General features: G+C 41.5%; 1 protein-coding gene, 1 non-coding gene and 2 pseudogenes across 3 annotated transcripts in view; 3 read left to right on the forward strand and 1 right to left on the reverse strand.

The window, feature by feature from the left end:
- The first annotated feature begins 280 nt into the window (after positions 1–280).
- Positions 281–399, forward strand: LOC120592679 (uncharacterized; annotated as a pseudogene).
- Positions 400–3,263: 2,864 nt separating this feature from the next.
- LOC120592655 (5S ribosomal RNA) lies at positions 3,264–3,382 on the reverse strand. The gene has a single exon (XR_005650183.1). It is a non-coding gene; the product is annotated as a 5S ribosomal RNA (ribosomal RNA).
- Positions 3,383–5,797: 2,415 nt separating this feature from the next.
- TBCE (tubulin folding cofactor E) overlaps positions 5,798–20,244 on the forward strand; it is a 58,444-nt gene continuing 43,997 nt past the window's right edge. For both annotated transcript variants that reach the window (XR_005650166.1, XM_039850359.1), the window contains exon 1: positions 5,798–5,904. The gene's annotated coding sequence lies outside the window, so the exon portion shown is untranslated. The remainder of the gene's footprint in view (positions 5,905–20,244) is intronic.
- Positions 12,743–12,861, forward strand: LOC120592680 (uncharacterized; annotated as a pseudogene).

Genomic DNA, 20,244 nt, shown 5'->3' on the forward strand with positions numbered 1-20,244 from the left:
TTTTGTGGTTTGGTAACAAGTGAAATAACAATCTGTTAAGGGTGTTAAATGTATGTAATCCTAAACTTGGCCACTTTAGGTCCACAAAGCTCTAGATTGAAGATAAATATTAAATTATAGCATTCACTGTGTGACTTAGCACTAAAGGTATAAAATATATGTAATTATAGACAGTATTATATGGCTTAGAAAAACATTGAATATAGTTGCTGATAGTTTAGAGAAAGCTAAGAGAGGATTCAGCACCGTGAAGAAGGTCATTAATGTTAAGAGAAATTCTGTATATGGCCACGCCACCCTGAACAAGCCGGATGCCGTCTGATCTCGGAAGCTAAGCAGGGCCGGGCCTGGTTAGTACTTGGATGGGAGACCACCTTGGAAGACCAGGTGCTATAGGCATAAAAAATTTTAAAAAATAATAATAATAGATTGTAAACTGACAAGGTCCTTGTAATCTGTGAGGTCAACCGAGGGTTGCCTCGCCTAAAAAAAATAAGTAAATATTAAGAGAAATTCTCAATTTATTGAGACCGAAATCACCTTATGGCTATCAATTTAATGAGGAAGTTGTTAGAAGAATTTATTGGAGTTCACTCTGTTATATCATGGCTCACAGGAATATCATTTAGCTAGTGATTTCTGCAAGAAAGAAAAAATAATTTCCTCCTGGCTTGGAATACCATCAAAGCCTGTATGGATAATTAATGTCCTTTGTATTCCTGAAATCCTGTCTCTCCTTCAGCCCAGGTTGCCCCAATTACCAAATTAACCTTAATTATATGCTTTCATTTCATGCCTCTGTTCAAAAATTATTTCCTTACAGGACAGATACTTGAACTTCACTGTCAAAGCTATAATCCGCTTCCCATCTTATCTCCCAATATCCCTTTACTTCACCTGAGCCTGCCTGTTTCATTCTCACCTAAAGACATTTTCCAACTTTCATGCCTGTACTAATACACTTGTTTCTAAAATGTTCCCCTGCCACCCATTAAATCTGCTCTAGGTTGAATTAACTTGCTGAAGACATTGTTTCCAAATCAGAATGCCTTTATAATAACAATAGTAACGATGTAACTAAAAGAAACAAGGCACACCGTCCACCTGAATAGAAAATGAGTAAGAGAATGGCCTTTAGATAAGTATTTAAAAAGCAAAGCTTAAATAATGGCCTTTAGTTAACTAAGGTAGTAAGTATCCATTAAAAGGCATAAGACTGACTCAGTAAAGGGTCTTTTTGTTATTACCAACAGATGAATTGTTCTCTGATAGCAAGATGCTGACTCCATTGTAAGGCAGCTGGAAAACATTTACTGGGGATTTATAACTGTGTCTCCAACTTGAATAATGTACTATCCATCTCTTTTAAAAAAAAAAAAAGTTATCTTGGACCTCAACTGTTGACCTAGGTTATTTTTGTTACACTGTTAGTTATATACATAAAATAAAACAAGGCATAAGCTCCTATAAGGGGACACCTTTGTTGTTTATTGGCAGTTTCCTTGTCCTAATTCCTAATAACATGCTTATTTGGTTTTGGTGAATTACCTCTTCCCAGTTGTATACAGCCAAGGAGGATACCCTGCCTTCCCATACAGAAGCCCAAGGGTGGCAGGAAGTCGCTCATCCTTCCTCCCACTGCCCAGCTGTCAAAGGGAGATTGTTGACTGAAGAAAACTGTCGGAGTCCACTCATCTGGTAGCAGACTGACCAAATGGCTAAACAGTACTTGCTGTTGTGGTTCTTTTCTGGTTCTTGTTCTGTCTTGGTTCTTCATCCTGAACCTGAACCTGGTGCTCCCTCTGAGAAAAAGGCATAGCAAGAGAGGCTTGCACTGTACACCCGTTTATTTTGATTTTTGAAGCATGTGAATGTTTATTCAAATATTAAAAGCAACAATAAACAAGCACAAAATAAGGCACCAGTAAACAACGTGGCCTAGCCAAGTTGACACATAAAATTAACCTTCACAACCCAGCATGCCAACAGGAAAAGCTGCGTGTCATAAGGTGCCACAAATGTCACTGTGAGGCTCACAGTGAAAGGCTGACTCCGCCTTGTGATGGAGCTGGAAGGACAGATCTGGAAGATTCTAAAATGTTACAATGAAGGAATTAATATGTTTTTTCTTTTTTTTTTTAATTTAAATTAGTTTCAAGTGTACAGTACATTGGTTAGACACCTATATAGTTCGTAAAACGATCCCAATTGCTCCCTCCCCTGACCCTCCACGGAGCCAATGTATCCCGGCTGACTGCATTCCCTAGGCCGTGCTCCCCATCCCCGTGACCATCCATCAGCTACTAATTTGTACTTCTTTAACCCTTCACCCCATTCTCCCAGGCTCCCTAACCCCCTCCCCTCTGTCCGTCACCAAATTGCCCACTATATTTGTGAGTCTGTTTTTGATTAGTTTGTTCTTTTTATTCCTTAGATTCTGCATATAAGTAAAATCATATAGTGTTTATTTTTGTCTGACTTAAATACCTTCTAGTCCATCAAAGCAATATCTTTTTCCATCTTTCTTTTCAACATGTAGGGATCTTGTTTTCTTATCCTTTCAGCCATTCTGTCTTTTGGTTGGAGCACTTAATTCTTTTCCATTAAAGTACTTATTGACAGGAATGTAGTTATTACCATTCGTTATTCCTGTTTTTTATAAATGTTTTTTTCCTAAAGAAGTCCCTCCAACATTTCAGGGAATCCTCTGGGCTGAGGGACCTCTGTTATCCAGTTTGATGATGTCATGGCAATGGTGGCGCTGTGTCTGCCCACTGGGAAGAGGGGCACTCAGCAGGGAACAACAGATACCGCCGGCACTTCTGTACAGAGCGAGTCTTACCTCGGCCCTCACTCTGACAACTCAGTGTCCCCCTGTAAGTCCCTGGTGTCCCCCGCGCGCAGCCGAACCAGCCCTGGTGCTCAGAGTGAGCAGGTCCGTCACCGCGAAACTCCGCTCGCGGACGTGGCCCCTTTAAGAGTCATGTGCCGCAGGCTCTGTCCCACTCGGCTGCTGGAGACCTGGCAGCCTCGCGTCCTCGCCCCATCCTACCTTCTGCCGTTGCAGGATGATTTCTTGGATTTCTCCCTATTTTTATGGCTTGTTCATCGAGATCCCGGGTGATTTTTCCTTGCTGCTGCTCCTTGTTTCCATCACAACTTTGATTTGGTTGCCAGAGGGGTGAACAGAGCCTTTGTCATCTACACCATTTCTTTCTTCCTTGATTACTTTTTTTTTTTTAGTGGAAATTTGTTTGTTTTTACGCCTACAGCACCTGGTCTTCCTAGGTGGTCTCCCATTCAAGTACTAACCAGGCCGGACCCTGCTTAGCTTCCGAGATCAGACGGGATCAAGTGTGTTCAGGGTAGCGTGGCCGTAGACGATTGCTTTTTTTCATACAAACCTTTTTTGAATGTCCTCGTGAACAATTATCATAGCCTCAACTCCTACAATGTCCAGTTGGACACTATGAAATCAAATAAACCCTCTGAAATTGTGTCGGCTTAACTCTGAGCTTACTCTTCCTTTAAGTTACTCTACAATACCAAAGGGCTTCTCTACTGAAATAAGTGTCATGGTCCCAATAACAAAAGTCAAAGCAGACGTCATTGAGAGAGTGTGTAGCAGAGGAAGAGCAGAAGGCAAGACCTGGTGCCAGCGAGGGAGCAATCGAAGGAATAAGAAACCCAGGAAGGTAGAAGACACCAGGTCGTTGAAAGAGAGAATCTTAATTCGTGACCCATGGACACCTTTGGGGTCCATTAATGGGCTTCAAAGGATTAAGTAACTCCCTACAAGAATATGCAAAATTTGCATGTATGTGAATAGCTTTCAAAAGATTTCCGAAGTGATTTGTATCTCCCTGTCCAAAGGAAAAAAAAAAAAAAGTTCATTGACTATGGCAATTGGAAAATCTCTTAACAGTTATTTAGCTTTGACCCTCAACTTCCTTTCTACTTTAACCCAGCTGTTTGGTTTCTGAGTCCACTATACCAAAACTGGTCTTGTCAAGGACACTGACATTTATCTTCCAAAACCTAGTAAGTCTATTTTATCTTACTTGACTCTGGCCTTTCTACGTTAAGTTGGTACCTTCTTAATCATAGCACCATCAATTTTCTTTATCGCATCTAGTATAATCTGAAATTATGTATCATCTGTCCCATATGTTTAGGATATAAATATGTCTAGGACTGGAACATTGCATCCCTTTTTCACGGCTATATCGCCAGTGCCTAAAAATAGTATTTGGTGCAGAGCTGGCACTCACTAAATATTTACTTAATGCATGATGAGACTCAAAGTGGATTGCACTGCAAATATTCAAAATTTTAAGTTTGAGCTTTTTCCACAATGGTTTAAATAAGATTTTTCTAACAGAGGGGGATAATTAACCTTATCAGCCTATGCTGTAGAGAAATCAAGGGACATGAGACCTTGGTGATTTGAAGTCACTGGTGACATTCGAGAAGGTGATCGAAGAATTGGAGGGAAAAGAGGAGCCAGAAGGCCGAGCTGCAAAGGATTAAAGTGAGCGGGAGGTGAGGAATGAGACAGGTTGTACAGGCCTCTTTTAAGGAAAACTTGAGCAGAGAAAGCACTTTACCGAGATGAACACGGTTGAAGCAGCAGTGCACAGGATCAATATGAAGAAAAAAAAACCCGAAGGCAGGGAGCAGGATCATTCATTCACTCTAGGCAAAACCGGGCAAGTATTGTCACAATTTAGTGGAGAGAAAAAAGTATTGTACAAAGAAAAGAAAGGCTGGTCTGAATTTGGTGGATGCCAATAATTTTCAAAAACTGGTCCTTCTCTGCCAAACAGGAACCTAAAAACTTGGACTTTAAAAAGCCCACAGCTCCTTTCAGGTCACAGATTAGTCTTAGCAAATAATTTATCTTTATTCTGCTTAAGTTTTTTTCTAAGATGGGACTAAAGGTGTCCTCCAACCTTCATTCGTGCAGGCTTGGCAAAAAAACAGAGACAAACCCCATCTGATAAAGCCCATCAGAGACAAACCTGTAGTCTAACAAAGGTTTGTTAACTTGCTGGAACGAGGGAGGCCACACACCAGAGGGATTGGAGAGTCTTTAAAAAAATGCCAGGGGGAAAAAAAATGCCAGGGAAAGTGTAGGATTTGGAGGAGTGAAGGTAAGAATTAAGAGAGTTCAGGCCTGGGCTGTGAAGCGGGCTCCACAAAGTTGAAATAAATGTGGGATGCTACATCTGAAAACCTGGTACTTGAAGCTCTACACCTGGATTGGAAGAGCCTCAGAATGATCCACATGGCTCAGCCCCTCCAGGCAGAAGTGGGACCCGACAGACCCCACTGCTAGACGTTTACTTACACGTAATCTCATTTGATCCTAACAAATCAGAAGTATTTACATGAGACTGTCACTTAGAAATTGACATGACTACGGAATTTGCTTCTTCTATTATCGCTCTTATCATTCTGCCTTATGTTTTAGCTGGTTAAATTGTCTCCCCCCAGTTTTTGAGGCGTCATCACTATTCTTCCCTGTGATCACCACATGCTTTCTACCTGGTAGACTCAATAAACACGGAGCTGAATTTCACGCAGGGCTTTGTAACTCGCTTTCGTGATAACAAGTGAACGGGAACGTGAGCGTTCCTCGGGCTGTTCTGTCCTGTAGGCTCGGGGAATCGCTCCGGCAGCACAAGGGCGGGTGAGCGGCCAGGTCTCGGTAGGCCGACCAAACCGCCGGCCATCAGGACCCGCTGACATCCGAGGCTATGCTCGGGCGGCCGTCGCTCACGCCTGCGGAGGCGGGACTTCCGGTCTTCCTAAAGAAGCACTTCCGGCCGGGGCCGGAAGCTCTGTTGCGGGTCGGCGCGTGCGAGCGGCCGCCGCCCTGACCACCCGGCCGGCGGCGGGCAGGTGAGCGCCGGTGGGCCGGGGAGCCGAGGGACCTGCGTTTCCGGCTGCCTGCGGCAAGCAGCCGCCCTGCTGTGCTCTCGGTGTTTCTTTCCTTTCCTAGAAATTCCTTAGAAACTTCCCAGGCGGCCAGAGCCGGGCGTTGCCTGCTCCCTGCGGCTTCGTGGGAACCCAGACGCGCGGGCGGGCACGTGTCCGGGTGCCGCGTGCGTGGGTGCCGCGTGCGTAGGTGCCGCGTGCGGGGTCCCTAGCCGGGCGCAGCACGGTGGGCAGCGCCGCCCTGCGCTTCCCAGAGGCGCCTTACTCGCTTGTCCCTTTGGAAGAGATGGTGTTGCTACAGGCGACCAATGAGTTGGTGTCACCTTAGAGAAACAGACCTGTCCTTCCTAATCACGTAACATTTGTGATGAAGGAGAGATAACTAAGTGGGTGGAGAATATTTAAAATTTTTACGTAGTGCTGACTACCGGCTGGGACTGCCCTAAGTTGTGAGTGAATCCAAGTGAGGTGGTGACACCCTTTTCCCCAAAGAAACTACGGTCCCGCTGGGAAGACGGTTCACCAATGCCAAACTGTTAGGGAAGGACAGTTGTCAGAGGTTAAGAGAGCAGATTTCTCTTTTGTCTGACGTGCATTAATACAGCCATGGCCGCTGTTATTTGATAACCTCTCAACCTTTTTCATCTTTTTAATTTTTAGCCTTTCTGTATGCTTTTATAAACAGCCTACCTCGGGATATATATATATATATTTTTTTATAAGTCGACAGTCTCTGCCTTTCGATGGGCAGGTTTATTGTACATGGTCATTGTCACTAGTGAGATATTCGTTCAGGCCAGAACCTTCGGAGTCATCCTTGACTCAGCCCTTGCGCAGCACATCGTGATCTATCAGCAGATCCTCTGGGCTCCAGCTTCAGAATTTATCCAGACTCCCAAACCCTGCTCGCCACCTTAACTTGTCCACGCTACAGTCACCTCTCCCCTGGATGACTGCAGTACCCCCTATCCGGTCTGCTTTTTCTTTTCTTCAGGCTGCATCACAGCATCTACAGTGATCCTTCTTTAAAAAAAAAAAAAAAAATCAAATTACCTTCCTCCTTTCAGAAAATCCTCCAAGGGCTAGCCATTTCACTCAGGGTAGAAGCCAGAGTGTTTAGAGTGGCCCCTGAGGTCCCGTATGTTGCCGTCTGCTTTGCCTCTGATGTCACATTCTCCCCTTTGCTCTACTACGCGGCCTCCTGGAGCACGTTCTAGCCTCAGGATATTTGCACTCTGCCCGGAATGCTCTTCCCCTGTGTGTCCACATGGTTCAGCCATTTAAAATGCCTCTTGGTGTTTTGAATACTTTCAGTGAGGCCTTGCTGTATGTACCTTTCCTTACGTCGTCATTGCACTAGTCTATGTACTTAGCATCACATGACATGCCATGTGATTTGTTCATTTATCTGGTTTATTATGTTCGCCCCACTAGGATAGAAGCTTCATAAAAGCGGGCATTTTTCTGTTTCGTTTACTGCTAAACCCTAGTGCCTAAAACGGTATCTGGCTTTTAGTAGGCTCTTCATAATGAATGGATTTGGTCTTTTTCTACATCTTATACTTTGTACTTTATTTGCCTTTTTAAAAAATCTTTTTTCTTGCCTTTTCTTTAAAATCGAAGTTTTGTTTTCACTTTTTCCCTTCCCATTTGGAAGATATATTAACCTATATTCTCTTTTTCTGTTCTTACAGTGGTTAACTTTTGAATTTGAATTTTACTGTGCATACTTAATTGACTCCAATTCAGTCTTAATAGACTCTTAACACTGCAGAACAATGTTGTTTTTACGTTTAAGTTACTGATTTTAAACAAGCTTCCTGGATCATCTCAATACTCAATTATTTTTGTAAAATGTAAATGTTCAACAATAAAGCTAGTAGTTGTTAGTGTTTTCCGGTGGTTTTGATCTTGTTTCTTTTGGTTTATTGAAGTCAATTTATCATACATCTTAGTATGATATTTTTCGTATACTTACCATTTCAAAGTTTATTTTTTAAACAGTATGTGATACTTTCTCCGCCTTAGCATTTTGTGGGGAAGTTTGCAAGAGAGTCAAATGAAAACAATATGCTAGACATATTAAGTGTGAAGTGAATATTACCCAGCAAGTAGGGGTGACCAGGAAAGGGGAACACCGGTTTGCCAGTTATCTGGAGTTGCTGCAATGACTTTGTAGAGAAGCGATTTGGAAGATTTGGTAGTATTCGAAAGCGTATAGTAAAAGAGCAAAACTTATTTGTTCGTCAATTTTATTAGTTTTCTTTCATATAGTTTTGTCATAAAAATTGTGGATTTGGTGTAGATTTAAGTCATTGGTGTTTGAGAGAGGAGAAGACATGCCTACAGCATCTTTGGAAATGACTAAAGCTTTTTGGAGGAGCTACTTGAAATGATGTGACATAAGTTAGTATGTGAGGGCAGAGGACCTGTGGTAACAACTTGGTCACAGGCTGTGACATCAAGCATGAAGCACATGAAAGGACAGTAAGACTTTCTGCTCAGCGAAATAAGCCAGTCCCTAAAAGACAGATATGGTAGGATTCCACTTGAGAGATCTAGAGTCGTCAAGTTCATAGAAACAGAAGGTAGGAGCTGGAAAGGGAGGGATATGAGGCGTTCTTTAAGGAGTATACAGTTTCCGTTTTGCAAGATGAGAAGGTTTTGGTGATTGGTTGCACAACAGTGTGAATATAATGCCACTTAACTGTGCACCTAAAAAATGATCAGATGATTAATTTTGTGTATTTCAGCACAATTGCATTTTTTTAGACAGGACAGCAGATGGGTTTTGTTTAAAATTGGGCTAAATACTTGGAAATTGTTACATTTTCGGTGGTAATTTGAAAGCAGATGACATTTTCTCCCTTAAATATTTAAAGATATCCCCATGTTTAGTCTCTCAACATGAACTTAGTGAAACCCTCTTACATTTCCCGACTTTTTCCTCCTAAATTTCTTACATTTCCCTGGAAAGTTTGTTCTTTTACTTTCTACCCCCCATTTATAACAGCTTCCCCGGAGCTGGACCCTCACTCTTGTCTGCATGGTTCTCCTGACATTGAGTTTGATCCCTGTGTTCCTGATTTTCGGTCTGAGTGTTTTACTGTTAATCGTCTCTCTCAGTTAGACTGTAGGTTCCACGTAAACATGTCTTCTACTACCTTACATTCTCTGTGGCAGAAAGGTGAAGGACTCACCGCTCGTTAGTGCCTGAGCCAGGCTCACTACCGAGGGCTCCTAAATGTCAGTTAAGTGCGTTTCCCATGGAGGTTGAGTTTCCTACTTCTGGGTGTCAGCGTGTGAATGATACATCAGACCACATACCAATTATTTTGGTATAATAGCGAACACACATTCGGGAAAGATTTGGGACAATACATTTAAAAAGATAATAGAACTCATACTGACAAGTCTTTTCTCTAATATTAATTCATCAAGTGCCAGTGCTTTTACCTTTGTTGTCATGCATCAGACGTCTGTTTGGATCTCTTGGCTAAAGAAGGCAGGAAACGTCACGATGGAATCCGTCCTGTGAGCAGTAGGCTACCTTGATTAGCTATGATGATGATCAGCCTCTGTTCTTCTGAACTTGTAACAGATTTCTTTCGATTTATGGAATATTTCCCCCTTATCTAAATGTAGAATCTAACATCTTAATCGAGGTCTTTATGATCGAAGTGTCGACATTCTCTGTTTACGTTGAGCATTTGCGCATGTAATGGCATTTAATTCTCCCAACAGCCCTGTGAGGTAGGTCCTAATATGTGCATTTTACAGATGAGGAAACGGAGAGGTCCCATAACTAGCATGTAGGAGAGGTAGAATTTCTAGCCAGCAGTCTGGCTGCATATAATGTCCATATAACATTAGAGAGGAACAGATATGACCTAAATTCTTACGTATTTTTCAGCGTTCTTTCCACTGCAGGAGAAAGGAACCCAGCTCAAATGGATGGAAGCAGGAAAAGGAATTTAGTGGTTTATTCAACTGAGTTAATGAAGGTTTTTGGTATGGCCGGATTGACTCTGCTTTTCTGTTTGGCTTTATTTTCAGAGAGATTTTTTTCTGTGTAGTGGCAGAGGTATCCCTTAGCTATTCCAGGTTTAAGTGGTCCTTTTGTTTTACAGTTTTGGGAAAGAAAGAGATGGATCCTCTCTTTAAGGACTAATTTCCTAAAAGATTGGCTCTGCTTGGGTTAGGATTTTCACACATGAGCCAGTTGCTGGGTGCAAGGAAATGTCCTGGGCCATTTGTCCACTTCTCTAATGGGTGAGTGGCAGTCCACCGGGCAGAGAAAATGCACTTCCCCAAAAGGGAGATGCCGGGCTAAAAAAGACAGTAGGTGAGAACCATTTCGGTGGCATAGATGGGACTCTTGCTCTTCGTTTAGGTGCCTTTCCCAGGTTAACAGTCTTCCATTTAAAAAAAAAAAAAAAAAGTTATTTTTTAGAAGAATTGAAGAAATTGTTAAAATTTCGAATTAATGTACAATTAAGGAAAATGAAAGTACATTGTAAAGTGCTCCATAATTTCATTTCAATAATTTGCTCTGTTGTCGATGCTGGAGACTCACCGCCTCATTCTTCTCATGCCCTCCAGTTTGCTCTATTAGTTCTCTAAGATAAAGGCAGTCTGATGAAGCATGTGAACTCCTTGGTAGCGTGCTTTTAAAAGCAGAAAATACATAGGATTTCAAATGAAATCGATTATGTTCAAGTTATAAAAACTCTTTAAAATTGTAATAGAATGATACGTGTCCACTAAATGACAGAATCTAGTGGCAGGTATAATAAATATTGTACTTGTGACATAGTGACGAATGTAAAATATTTTGAGAGATCTGTAATAGCTGCAATGTGATATAAAATATTTGTGATCGTAGGTCCTGCTAATCCAACTGATTTTTTTATCAATGTTCATGATTTAGGAAAACGCAAAATTTCAGTTACAAGTTAGTGAAAATCTTGGGTTAGAAGGTGCCGGCGAGTTCATGGACCTCGGGGAAAGAACGCCTCGCTTAGGCCGGACACCGCAATCAGCCTAGTTCCCCAGCTTCCTGGAGAGTGAGGGCGCCCTCCACTCGTTAGTCGCCCCAACTTCGTCTTTTGACTTGAACTACTTCTTTACCAGGCTTCCTGGATGCAGCCTCTGGTTTCTGAGAAACATCAGCTTGGACTGTCCATCGTTGTGCTCTCCCTCCTTTTTGGGGGAGCCATCTATGTTTCTTGAATCCATTGATGGCGGATATTAACCTTGACCTCCTTCCCTCTGAATTTCCGGTGGTCATGACTTAACCAGTGACATGTAGTCCCTCCCATCTTTTTTTCCTAATATGGCATACGTAATAATTCAAATACCGGCCCATCTCTTTTTTTCTTGTCTTCTCCGGTAATGACCAGCTCTATTCTAAAGTATTCTGCCTCTCACAGGAAACTGGGAAAATAGTTTGCAGTGGGAATCAAGAAAATGAATAGGATTGCGAAAAATGGATAGTAAACTTTTACAAAGAGGAAAATAATTTCTTAGGAAACTATTGAAATTAGATGCTGTCGAGAAGAAAGAGCATAATATATTACCAAGGTACTGGAGGAAATAGCCAAAAGATTTTAGGAAGAGATACTCTGGCCAAAACTCAGTAACTGAACTCATGGTCTCAAGTTTTCATTCGAGGAAGACGTATGCACTACCGGTGACTGTCACTAAAATTGCCGGGTATAGGCTCGTTATCGGAATGGAAATGTATGTCTTCGTTCAGAACAATCCAGTATAAGATTTGAGAGATGAGTGTATGTCAGGAAGACAGTCATACTTGTTTAGAGCCAGGAGTAGTGGCATTCGGGTGGCTAGCACAAGGAACAGTAACAGGAGGAAGAGATAGAAGAGAGAGAGATCGTGCTGTATGCCATTTGGTAAGAAGAACAGAGTGGTCGCTTCTGATAGAGATTATAAAAGTGGAACAAAACGAGATGGCATCGTGACGGAAGAGCTCAGCTGTCTTCAATTCTGCCAGAGGCCCGTTTCCCCTGGAAATGGCTTGATCATTTTTTTCTTTCTTTCTTTCTTTCTTTCTTTCTTTCTTTCTTTCTTTCTTTCTTTCTTTCTTTCTTTCTTTCTTTCTTTCTTTCTTTCTTTCTTTCTTTCTCTCTCTCTCTCTCTCTCTCTCTCTCTCTCTTTCTTTTCTTTCTTTCCTTTCTTTTCTTTCTTTTCTTTCTTTTCTTTCTTTTTCTTTTCTTTTCTTTTTGACCATGTAAGTTCCTTGGATGAAACAAAATGAGAGGAAAGATTTCTTTGGAGGAAGAAAGAGGTGAAGTGGAAGAATTTGAAAAATCGTAGGAAAAGACACTGCCGTTTTTAAGTCTTCCCAAGCGAATCAAATGTCACATATCATGAGATGTGATCAAACTGCTTCCTTGGCCGTTAGGAAAGTATATTTCGAAAAATGGGGAGGAGCCATCATATTCTTAATGATTCAATGTCCCAATTAAAGCTGGAGCAAATCAAAGCTCTGTGTAACCTAAAATATGGGGAATTAGATTTCAAATCAATTTTCAAATTGTGGTAAAGTACAGGTAACAGAATTTACCGCCACGTCTAAGTGCGCAGTTCCCCGGTGCTAAGGACGCCCACGTCGTCAGGCTCCTGTCACCGCCGTCGTCTCCGGACCTCTTCCCCTCGCAGAACGACTCAGCCATGGAACAGCTCCCATCCCCTCTGCTCTCAGCCCCTGGCACCCGCCAATCCACTCTCCGTCTCCATGATTTTGACTGCTCGAGGGACCTTTTTAAAGTGGAGCCATAAGGTCTACGGCCACGCCACCCTGAACAAGCCCGATCCCGTCTGCTCTTGGAAGCTCAGCAGGGTCGGGCCTGGTTAGCACTTGGATGGGAGACCACCTAGGAAGACCAGGTGCTGTAGGCGTAAAAAATAAGAGATAAAGGATTGTAAGCTGACAAGGTCCCTGCAATATGTGAGGTCAACCAAGGGTTGCCTCGCCTAAAAACAAACAAATAAATAAAGTGGAGCCATACGGTATTTGTCCTTTCACGACTGGCTTATTTCACATGGCATACTGTCCTCGAAGTTTATCCATGTTGTAGCATGTGGCAGAATGTCCTTCCTTTTTAAGGCTGAGTAATATTCCATTGTATGGACGGACCACATTTTGTTTATCCATTTGTCCCTTAACAGATGTGTGTTGTTTACACCTTTTGGCAATTTGCGAACAATAATTCGACGAACATGGGTATACAAGTATCTGCTTGCATCCCTCCTTTCAATTCTTTTCCAATTATTTTATTTGAGGAATTATGTAGTTATCCCATTGTTAAGACCATATAGAAACATTTAAAAACATTTTAAAATGTTTAGATTTTAAAAACATTTTTAAAATGATCAATAAATTAATAGAAGAATTAGCAAAGGATGTGAACAGGTAGTTCACAGGAAAAAAACAACAAAACGAATAGATGCTCAGCTTCCCTCGTGAAAGGAAATGCAAATAAAATCCATATTTTACTTATTAGACTGACAAGTAACTGGAAGTTTGTTAATATCCTGTGAAGGGCAAGGTTGTGCTGATACAGGGACTTATATACTGCTGTTGGGGCTGTAAGTTGGCACAGCCACTTAAAAGGAATATTTGTCATTAGCTATCAAAAAAAAATGTACATCCCCCTTTTTTTAATCCATGGATTTGCCTATTCTGGAAATTACGTATAAATGGAATTATACAACATATGGCCTTTTGCGACTGGCTGCTTTTATTTAGCATAATGTTTCCAAGGTTCTTCTATATCGTAGCATGTTTTAGTACTTAATCCTTTTTATTGGTGTTCTACAATAAAATCTACTGCCTGGATAGTCCAAATTTTTGTTTAATCATCATCAGTTTTTACAGATTTTCGCTCTTTCTACTTTTTAGCTGTTATAAATAATTCTGCTATGAAGAGTTGCGTTTAAGTTTTATATGGACATTTTCAATTTTTCTTGGGTATCCCAGGTGTAGAATTGCTGAATTCTGTGTCAACTCCATGTTTAACAGTTTTAGGAACTACCTCACCGTTTTCCAAAGTGGCTACGCTGTTTTATCATCCTACCAGCAGTGTATTGGAATTCCAATTTCTCCACATTCTTGCCAACACCTGTTACCATCTGTCATTTTGATTTTAGCGGTCCTAGTGGATGTGAAATGATACCTCAATGTGGTTTTGATTTACATTTCCCAGATAACTAAGAATGTTGAGCATGTTTTCATGTGTTTATTAGCCATTCGTATATCTTCTTAGGATAAATGTCTATTCAGATCTTTTGTCTATTTTTTAGTTGTCTTTTTTTGAGTTGTAGGAATTTTTTTTTTTTTAATTTTTCAATCAGAGTTGATATTGTAATTTTGAGTTTCAGGTGTACAGCATAGTGATTAGATACTTATATAATTTATGAAGCGATTGGTCTAGTACTCACCTGACACTATACAGTTATTATAATTTTGTTGACTATATTCCCGATGCTATACTTTACATCCCTGTCACTATTTTGTAATTACCAATTTGTACTTCTTAATCTCTTCACCTTTTTCACCCAGACCTCCAACCCCCCTCACATCTGGCAACCATCAGTTTGTTCTCTGTGTCTACGAGTCTGTTTCTGTTTTATTTGTTCATTTATTTTGTTCTTTAGATTGTACATACAAGCGAGACCATGTGGTAATTGTCTTTCTCTGTCCGACTTACTTCACTTAGCATAATACCCTTTAGGTCCATCCATGTTGTCGCAAATGGTAAGATTTCATTCTTTTTTATGGCTGAGTAATATTCGATTGTGTATATGTACCACCTCTTCTTATCCAGTTGTCTATCATTGGACACTTAAGTTGCTTCCATATCTTGGTTATTGTAAATAACGCTGCAGTGAACATAGGGGTACATACATCTTTTCGAATTAGCGTTCTAGATTTCTTCAGATACTCAGAAATGAAATTGTTGGGTTATAATTTTTTGAGGAACCTCCATCTTGTTTTCCATAGCGGCGGCACCAATGTGTAGTCCCACCACAGGGCACGTGGGTTCCCTTTCTCCACATCCTCAGCCAATGATTGTTGTTTGTGGATTTATTGGTAATAGCCATTCTGACAGGTGTGAGGTGATGGCTGGTTGTGGTTTTAATTTGCATTTTTCTGATGATTAGTGATGTTGAGCATCTTTTCATATATGTCTGTTGGCCATCTGTATGTCCTCTTTGGTGAAATGTTTATTCATGTCCTCTGCCCATTTTTCGATTGGATTTTCTTTTTGGTGTTAAGTTGTATGTATTCTGGTAAAATTTGGATAGTAACCCTTTGTTGGTTGTATCATTGTTGAATACCTGCTCCCATTCAGTAGGTTGTCTTTTCATTTTGTTGATGGTTCCCTTTGCTGTGCAGAAACTTTTTAAGTTTGATATAGTCATTTGGTTTTTTTTTTTGTTTCTTGTGACCAAGGAGATACATCAAAAAAAACAAGAATTACTAAGAACACTTGTTATTAGCTATCAAAATTAAAAATGCACATCCCTTCGACTCAGCAATACCATTTTAATAAATTATGGTTTACCTGTATAAATATGTAGCCATAAAAATTTTAAAAGCTCTTGTCTACAGCCATGCTACACTGAACAAGCCCAATCTCAGCTGATCTCAGAAGCTAAGCAGGGTCGGGTGTGGTTAGTACTTGAACGGGAGACCACCTAGGAAGACCAGGTGCTGTAGACATTAAAAAATAAAATAAAGAGATTGTAAGATGACAAGGTCCTTGCAATCTATGAGGTCAACCGAGGGTTGCCTCGCCTTAAAAAAAAAATTTTTTTTTAAAGCTCCTGACGTGGCTGTGGATACATCTCTAGGATATATTATTGAATGAAAATGTAAGGAATAGAACCACTTATATAGTACACTATCATTTATGGAAAGAAAGAAAGAAGATACTTGCTTGTATAATCGTAAAATACGTGTGGAAGTGTGCATGGGGTACTAATGAGGTTGTTGCCAGTGGGAAGAGGTGACGGCTGGCCAGAGTGAAAGGGGGACTTTCATCGTGTCCCTTTTATACTTGAGTATCATCTATTCAAAAAATTAAGTGAGAAAGATATACAGAGAAACATACAAAGGGAATTACTGAATTGGAAGAAGAGGCAGGCTCTTACCAACGACCTTTAGTCAGCTGAACAGACCTCTTAGGAAAACTATCAGTAAAGCCAAGCCTCAGAATCAACTTGTGAAAAAATGTGAACACCAGGAAAGAAGCTTTTAAGATTTATTTAGAATAAAAAGCACAAGAAAGTCTGCACTTTTGTTGTACTAATACATTTCTTTTATCTTTAATCCTGAACGTTTTTAAACATAGAGAAATGGAGAGAAAAGTATAATGAATACCCATCTACTTGTTGCCTTTATTTCATAATTAATATTTTCATGTTCGATTCATATTGTTAAGATATATGTGATGTAGTATAAGAGATGAGAGAAAAATAGCAGGTTGATTCGATTTCTTTTGTCCTTTTTATGGAGAATGATTCCTGACTTGTCAAAAAATATCTGATGAAAAGCATGTCGAAGATAAAAGGAGGTAGAATGATATTTGGCCATTTTGAATTAGTCTCCATCCTAAGAGAAATCACATCCAGTAATTTATGAAAGAACTGGCCAATATGATTGCGAAAGTGCCTGTTCATAGTCTTTGAAGAGCAATGAACAGGGGAGTTATATAATTTTTCGGAAAGATGTTTTCGAACCTTTAGAAAATAGTCTCAGGAGCTGGAGAGAGTTTAGTCATTCTTGTTAAATCCACGTCATGTTTTGTTTGGACTGTGATTCCTCGATGAGTCAGGGAAATTTGCAGGGAACGGTGCATTATAGCCTTTCTCTTTTCATCATCATTCTCCTCCTCCTCATTATTGCTCGAAAAAATAAAAAGTTCCAAAAATAATCATGCAACTCCGATGTGTATAAGTCATAAAGCGAAAGACTTTTCTCTTACCCCATTCCTCCTCTGTCTGATTGACAGCATATGCCCTCATTGATGGTGTATTTTGATTTCAGTGAAGCATTTCACAAAGTTCATGATATTCTTGAATGAGAGCTGAATAATAGGAGTGCTTGTAGCTGAAAAATTTCCCCCATTGTTCGTATGGGTTTCTGTCTTCAGTAGGTGTCCTATATTGTTTGTTGTTTGTTGTTGTTGTCGTTTTTGTCTTGTTTTTACAAAAAATGGCACAGGACAAAGCCAGGAGAGATAGTTAATGTGTTGGATTATTGGATGTTTAATATATATATAAACGCGAAGTCCTACATTTATACATAATATAATGTTTTAACTCCTGTCTCAGGAATTAGTTGTACAGGGCAGGATAGAGAAGACCTGATTTGAGAGCTTTTGCTGGGCATTCGTAAGGCTGTAGAAACAGGTGGATAAGTAGATTTTCTGTTGCTGTCAGTGTCAGGAGTTATTTTATTTATTTATTTATTTTGATCGACAATTTGGCCATGGCTTTCTAGAATCTTAACTTATTTATTTCGAGTAATTGTCTCGAATTATTTTCCAAGGAAATACTTCAAAGGGCAGTAATTAATTTAAAAATGAAAGATGTTTTTACCTGTTTTCTTTGGTATAGTAAACAATGAAGACACATAACAGTAGAGAAATGATGACATAAATCGTGGTATCTTGCTGTCAGCGTTAAAGTGATTTAATGGTGATTCTCTGGCTGAATAGAAAAGTGGTTGTAGAATTAAAACATTAACAGAAGTTGTACATCTATTGTAATAAAATTCTGTTTACATACTCATGACAATTGAAAGGGCATTTCAAACTACCAAAAACTGTTTTTTAGTATTTATACTGCAATTTAAACATTTTAATTTTATGATCAGAAAGTGACAGTAACTCAAAAATGGCTATGGAGTTGAGTTAATTTCAGTCTTAATAGTAAAGAACAGTTTTTCCCATGAAAAGGAGGAAAAGTGAATGTAATATTAGGCTGCATTATTAGGTAAATGTTCAGGCCATTGAACCCACATACAGGTCAAGTCACATCTGGAGTATGGTTTTCATTTTTAGATATTTTAAGAAGAGAATCGGTAAATGAATTATGGGGGAGAACTTGGAATCACGCTTTCCCTGGTGGAGTTCTGAGGGGTGGGGACAGAGGAGGACGGAGGGGAAGTAAGGGCGCAGTGGTGGCCTCGGATGCTTAACCGCCAGCTGGGAAGGGGCTCGTTTGCTTCTCTGTGGCTGTGCAGGAGGACGACTAAGACCCAGGGCTGGGAATGACAGGCGTGTCCCACCTCCTGTTCTCCAACAAGCAGGGCCACCCGAAAACGAAATGGGCTGCCTTCAGTAGCTCATGAGCAAGTGCATTTAAATAAAAGGCATCCATCTTAACCAGGGCTTGATTGGCACCTGAATAAACCTAACCCAGGAAGAGTGACTTGCCACTCACATTCAGGTTCAGGTGATCAGGAAAGGGCCCAGAGCAGGCAACCAGAGAAACTGTAACCAGGTGAGCAGCTGACTTCAGGACGGCCGGACTAGGCACTAAAATGGGGGCAGGGTCTGGATGGGGGGATCTTAGCAACAGGCAGTGGTGGCCCCAGTGGGCCAGGAGCTGGCCTGGAGTGGGTCTGACCGGCCAGAGGGAGAGGGTACCAGCTTTGGATGTAAGACAAGGGTCCAGTTTCTGGATCGTGGCGGAGGATCGTAGTATGAGAAAGCAGTACTGGAAGGGTTAGGAGACTAGGCAGATCGTCAACAGCACTGACTTGCCGTGGAGCCAGTTAAGTCTGATCTTAGTCACCTTGTACCTGACGATCCTGAGTTTCGTACCCAAGTTAAGGGAGCCGCAGACGGCTGCCTGGGATCTCCCCTCACGCTGCTGTTGTGCCGCCTGGTTTCCTGCTCCTCGGGTGACCAGGGCTCTGTTCCCACCCAGGCGTCCTCGCTGTGGCCTGAGCCCCGGCCCGCGCTTCACACCGGCGTGGGGCCTGGGGGTGACTGTCTGCGCTTGGATGACCCCTGTCGCTCTAGTTCATGGAACCACCATTCGGCCCGACGTTTTCACTTCTTGTGGGAACGGAGCTCTGCAGGGACCTTACTGGTTTTCTTCTTCAGGGACTAGAACTTCGCATCTGGACACAGGCTTGTGAGGGGGCCCTGCCTGCTGACCGGGCAGACCCCTTAGCTGCTGACTGTCTGTGCCCGAGCTCATGACACTCGGCTTTCCCAGGCCTGCCCTGCCCGCCTCTTGGTGTTCCCAGGTCCTCTGAAGCCTTCTGATGATTTCTCTTTTGCTTTTCAAACCTACGAGGTAGATTTAGATCCAGGACTTGGTCCCTTCTTGGCTGCCCTGTCCTCCCATATTTATACTGTAAAGTTCAGCCCCATCTCGAAATAGGGGTCTTCTCACAAGAGTTGGGAAAAGTGTTTTTATGAGAAGCTAGAGCACGTGATCGAGAGAACACAGTACTGAAACCTGCTGGGAGATGCAAACGCTCAGATTATTCTCTGGTATGAGAGCAGACAACCCCTGTGATAGAGGAAACGTCTACTCTTTCTTTTAGACAGATAACATAAAAGTAGAGAAGTCACAATAGTAGAGACCTCGGCTCTCTGCATCTGGACGTCTGCGTTGTCGGGAATGTGATGAGCAGTGCGTGCTTTTCTTATTTCGTACACACATTACAGGGTAACATCACGAAAGTAGAAAAGGACTTTGTCGCTCAGTCCTGCGATTTGTGGTCATTTCGAAAGCCTTGCGCTGCAGCGTTTCTTCTCTCTCCCCTTTAAATGTTATGTTTCCCCTAGGTCCTGTCACTGAGCCCTTCTTTCCACCTCGTGCAACTTTCAATGTCATCCGCTTTCACGGCATCAGTTATAAATCGTGCCGATGACTCCCAGATACACATTTCTAGTGGAAACCTGTCTTTTGAACTAGAGACCCATGTCCCACGTCCATCATGACATTAGGCACCTCCAACTCGCTGTCTTCCGTCCCAAACTTAAGCCTCTCCTCATACTGCTCATTTCAATGTCTGGCACCACCAAATCTACCCAAGACAAAAAATAGCGAGTCTTCCTAGTCTTTATCATTTCTGTTCATTTAATTACCAAACCCTGTTGATTCCAGCTCTTAACTTTCGCTGAAATCCATATTCTTCTCTCGGGTCTACCTGCCACTGGGCCGAGGTTTCGTGCGACGGGAGGGCCGGCTGGGGAGGAGCTGGAATAGAGTCAGTGCTTAACGCGTGTCGTGGGTGGCGAAGGCCAGCGCCCC

This window comes from Pteropus medius, unplaced genomic scaffold (genome assembly GCF_902729225.1).
Source record: "Pteropus medius unplaced genomic scaffold, Ma_sr-lr_union100, whole genome shotgun sequence".
NCBI classification, from domain to species: domain Eukaryota; kingdom Metazoa; phylum Chordata; class Mammalia; order Chiroptera; family Pteropodidae; genus Pteropus; species Pteropus medius.